The sequence below is a fragment of the Diospyros lotus genome, unplaced genomic scaffold, assembly GCF_014633365.1.
Source record: "Diospyros lotus cultivar Yz01 unplaced genomic scaffold, ASM1463336v1 superscaf1, whole genome shotgun sequence".
NCBI lineage: Eukaryota > Viridiplantae > Streptophyta > Magnoliopsida > Ericales > Ebenaceae > Diospyros > Diospyros lotus.
This window is the reverse complement of record NW_026267104.1, coordinates 5,117,802-5,123,441: the sequence shown is the minus strand read 5'-3', so window position 1 is coordinate 5,123,441 and position 5,640 is coordinate 5,117,802. Positions and strand designations below refer to the sequence as shown.

General features: G+C 34.7%; 1 pseudogene; it reads right to left on the bottom strand.

The window, feature by feature from the left end:
* Positions 1-783: 783 nt before the first annotated feature.
* On the bottom strand, positions 784-3,230 carry LOC127792815 (protein SRG1-like; annotated as a pseudogene).
* Between the last annotated feature and the right edge of the window lie 2,410 nt (positions 3,231-5,640).

Below are 5,640 nucleotides of genomic sequence, written 5' to 3'. Positions count from 1 at the left end.
TAACAACTCCTAAAGACAAGCATAATTTTATTTGCTGAAAATATAAAATCTGAAACTAATAATGTAACATCCCGTTCGAGCGATAGGAAGGACCGGAACAACTTACCCTGATGGGCCTACACGAACTTCCCAGGGGGGTCACCCATCCTTGGATTATCCCAGGTTAAGCACGCTTAACTTGGGAGTTCTTTACCAACATTCAGCCCAAAAGGTATCCAGCTGGTGTTGTTTCCTTTCTTACACTATCCTCGATATATACTAACTTCTCTGGGCTCTCGGGGTATTATATTCTCCCCCCCTTAAGCACATGACGTCCCCGTCATGCGACCTTACAACCGGTCCCAGATCTCTCCCCCCTTGCATGGCCGATGTGGGATTCGCCTAAGGTGTCTACACACACCCCCCATAGGGGCCTCACGCCCCCCTCTGGACTCAGCCTCCTCGCTGAGGTTTGCCCCACCACCGCGCTCAGAGGCTCGGGGGTCGGCTCTGATACCATTTGTAACATCCCGTTCGAGCGATAGGAAGGACCGGAACAACTTACCCTGATGGGCCTACACGAACTTCCCAGGGGGGTCACCTATCCTTGGATTACCCCAGGTTAAGCACGCTTAACTTGGGAGTTCTTTACCAACATTCAGCCCAAAAGGTATCCAGCTGGTGTTGTTTTCTTTCTTACACTATCCTCGATATATACTAACTTTTCTGGGCTCTCGGGGTATTATAAATAAAAAGAAATGTCACGTGGACAATCAGAAGTAAATAGAGTTGTTTTATTTTCCTTGTTCATCCACTCACAGTACTGTGAGTGGATCACAAGTTGCTCGCGCTGTCTTAGGAAAGGCATTACATTACAGGTTTGGATTACACACAATTGGCTTATTGTTATCGCTTTGACCCACCCATCTTCTTTTTTCTTAATATAATTATTTTAACCACCCAGTCACCATTTTATTTCATGGACTGAACGCTTCCAAAACTAGCTCTGGTTCTGATCGCCGATCTTCATGTCGTCGATGAACGCTTTCCCGTCGAGCTTCCGAGCAAACAGGCCTTTGAAATACTCTACAACCCCAATTCTTTTGTACACCGCTGGAGCTTCCGGTCTGATCAAGCTGGCTGCCGGCCCCATCTCTCTGTCCAGGCCGGGGTTGTAAAATGTGGCCACCGATAGCCTCTCCTTCCTGGAGTTAACCACCGCCCGGTGCTCCACGCTCCGATAAGCTCCATTCGTGACGATCTGCAGAAACAAGGAATAAATGACTGACAAACTGGGATTCCGTTGAAAAGGTTCATTTTGTAATGTAATTACCTGTAGAATGTCGCCGACGTTGACAATGAAGGCTTGAGGGAGGGGTTTGACAGGAACCCAGGCGCCGTCTTTCTTGATCTGGAGGCCTTCGATTTTGGAGATTTAGAGGAGGATGGTCAGACCGACGGCGTCGGAGTGGGGGGCGAGGCCGAAGACCTGCTCCGGCTGCGGGCACGGCGGGTAGTAGTTCATCCTCATTGCCTGGAAGCCATCTTCAAAGAGCTCTCTCATCTCCTCGGCCTTCATTCCCAGAGCTGTCTGCAGGAGGTCAAGGATCTTGATGGCAAGACCCTTCAACTCAGTGGCATAAACTTCCAGAGCTTTTCTGCATGCGTGGCCAATGGAAATTAAGGCTTAATTTCCGGGTCAAGTAAAACTAACAAAATTAGAAGAGCTTATTCTATCACATAATAACCGAAGAGCTTCGCTAGATTTAGATTATCTATATTTCCGGAATTTCTCAACTCAGAGACAGAGAGAGAGAGAGAACCTGAAGGGGAGAGGGAGATTGGGGAAGAGGCGGGGCTTCCTGAGATGAGAGGGGAGAGTGACCGAGTAGAACATGTCTCCCCAGTCGAGCTTCTGCTCCTCGGACACCACGAAAGCCTGTCCAAATCCTTCCAAGTCACCGGGCTCTTGCCACGACTTCTTCTTCTCTTCCATTGGCAGATTGAAGAATCCCTCAATCTGCACCTTCAGTTCCTCTACCATCGACCACCTCCCTCCATGCCTTGTCAACTGTACCCACATTAATAATTATTACTCATAATTATTATTTTGATATTTTACCTATATTTTTATAATAATAATTAATATATTATATTTTATGTTCCTTTAATATAAATATATATAATATATCAATATATAAATATCACTAAAAATATTATAACTAAATATCTAAATAATATTTTTAGTTAATTATTTGTTAATCCAAACACAAATAAGTTTGGTCATTTGTGTCCATATTTATGTTTCAAAAAATTGTAACATTCTTTTAAATAAAATTTAAAAATATCAAAAGAGATCTTTTTAGATTTATAATATAAAATTACAAAAGCAGAAAATAAAATTTCTATTTTTAATAAAAATTAAAAATTTAAAAATAGTGTTTACACCAAAACAAGGCTTAATGTCTTTATCAAATGGACTAATTATTAAAGGTGCACCTAAAAAGTAGATTAGTTTTTTTATTTTTATTTTTAAATTTACTTTGTGACAAGATGTAAACTTGGAATCATTATGTGATTGATTCGAGTTTATTTAAATTTATTTCTAATTCAGTTTAATAATTTTAGTTCAAAGATATTAAAAAGAATTAAATCAAACTAAATCCTTATTAATTTACTATTTGCTTGTTTCTTTGATAAATAGTGAGATATTATTAATTAAATAAATTAGTATTGCTATCTTGATTGTTTATTATTTTGGTAGCAATTTCGGTTTAAGTTGTTTTAGTTTAATTTTTATGTTAATTAGTATTTGGGTTTAGGAATTAATCAACCCGACTATATTTGGACTCAATCGGTTTGGTTTGATTCTCTATATGATTTTATTAATATTAATTAAAAACTAAAAATAGTTTAGAAATTTTCTAAAAATTAGTATTTTCGATTACCTGGAAGAAACCCCATTCTCTGCATGCCGAATCAAACTTCTCCAACTCCGAGCGATCTCCGGAAAGCAGCTTCTCCATGTCGACGATCGGACAAGAACAGGTGGAGGATGAGACCGCCGTAGGATCTTGATCGCGGCGGCGGTATCGCGGCAGAACGGCCGGCAGCGGCTCTTTTGCCAATTCCTGCACGCACGGCACCGGCAGCGAGCTTCCTAATCTTGATGAGGCCTTGGATTCCATAGCGCTCTCTCTCTCTCTCTCTGTTTTTGCTTAGCAGACTACCGTGAAGGTAAGTTAAGGAGCGTTGGTATATATCTTGCTTGTTTATTGAATAATATGGTGGCGACCAACGGCCGGCACTCGGCATAGGCTATCTAGGCAGCCGCCTAGGCCTATGCTCATTTCAATTTTTATATTTTAAATTAATTAAAAAAATAAAATTCGCCAAAAACAGTAAATTTAAAAATTGAAAAGATGTTATGTCTCCGTTTCAAATCATTATAAATTTTTAATTAATCTCAATCTCAAATATTTTTTTATTAATAATTAATTTCATGAATATCACTATAATTTTTAATTAATTTCAATGTCTCACATTCTTTTATTAATAATCAATCTCATTTCCATGCATCTAGAAGTGACACTCGGCATAGGCTATCTAGGCAGCCGCCTAGGCCTATGCTCATTTTAATTTTTATATTTTAAATTAATTAAAAAATAAAATTCGCCAAAAACAGTAAATTTAAAAATTGAAAAGATGTTATGTCTCCATTTCAAATCATTATAAATTTTTAATTAATCTCAATCTCAAATATTTTTTTATTAATAATTAATTTCATGAATATCACTATAATTTTTAATTAATTTCAATGTCTCACATTCTTTTATTAATAATCAATCTCATTTCCATGCGTCTAGAAGTGACACTCATCCTCTTACAACTATTTCATATATTTTTAATTAATCTCAATCTCTCCCTTATTGTATCATAACTATTTTCATATGTTTGGCAATAGTCGCAACTCCATCGTCTTCCTCAATTCCTCTCCTTCTCAATTTTTTATTCATCCATTGTCACTGACATCCGCCATCAATCTGTGCAGGCGTAGATTCTCAATCCAACTAATTTCACAACTATACTTTCTTTTCAGCGATTCCATTTTCGTTCTCATCATCCCATTGTGTGACTTATCATATATATCTTTTGATTTTTTTTATTAGCTCTTAAATAATTAATTAATTTTATATATATATTTCAATATTTGTGATCCCTCTATTATTAATTAGTGAATCTACATTAATGGATTTGCGATAATGTCTATTGAAAAATATATGTTGAAATAAATTAATTGTAATAGTTTAATTATTAATTTTTTATCTAAAAAAGTGAAAAAAGTAAATTTAAAGTGAAATATTATAAATTTTTTTATATTAATTTTATTTTTAAATATAGTCATAAAGGATCGTATAAAAAATTTCAATTTAAACCCCTAAAATCTGAAGGCCGGCCTGGTACCAACTGGAGATGTGCTGCAAGTAGTTGAGGGGTTTCGCAGTGGCCCTGTGCTGCAAAAATATGGTGGCGACCAACTGGGCTTGTTTATTTGTTGCATTAAAATTAGGATAATAGAGAATTTCAGAATATTGTAAGTTTCGTATTGTTGTCAATCTGGTGGTTGAATTACGAGGATAATCATAACTTCTTTAGAGGCTGTTTGCCTTACCGTCTTTCAAGATAGCTGTTGAGCTTACTACTTACAAATTATGTAAAGTTTTAAAACTAACAAAAGTTTTGAGTTAGTAACTAGTGTGAATAAATATATTTTAAATTGTTATTTATATAATTATGTATTTAATTTAAAAAAATTGATAAACTATCAGTATTTAACCAAAAAATTAAAATAGACATGATATTGAATAATACAAATAAAATTTATAAAAATACTAATTTTAATAAAAATAAATTATAAATTAATATTGATAAATTATATATAATTATTAAAATATATATGTTAATATAATATTTTATATTTAAATTTATGTTTAATTTATAAAAATATTAAATATATTAATATAATATACATTAATATATATATATATATACAGAGATGAAGGAGAGAGGCGGCAAATGATGGAGGCAATAATGACTACAATGGAGATGGAGTTGGAGGTGGTGACCGTCATGGAGGAGATGGAGGTGACGAAGATGATGATAACGTTGGAGCTGGAGGGAGGCGACGACAAAGAAAAGATAGAGAGATGAAGGAGACGATAAGATTAGAAATATGATAGTTATTTAAGAGTAAAATTGTAAAATATTCTATCAACAAAATAAGCTGATTACAACATTTTAGAAAATCTCCTAAAAAAGTTGAGGAGAAACTTTTTTAAAATATTGTTGAAACAATGTTTAAATTCGGTAGCATTTAAGATATTTAATTTATAATAAACGTATAACAAAATAAAATATACAAAGTTTAAATTGGAGGGACAACTTATAAGCTGTCAAATGGGCACACCCACCTTTGACTTTGTTGTAAGTTTTTGTATTTTAATTTAATCATAAAGTTACTAAGATAGTGTTCTCTTTGTGTTTTATTTTTGAGTTTTGAGTTTTGAATTCATTTTGAGTTTTGTGTTTTGAGTGTTTGTTTTGAGATTTCTGAAAATGCATTCTTTTTGTCATTTTGAAAAATTGTTTCTCAAAACTAAA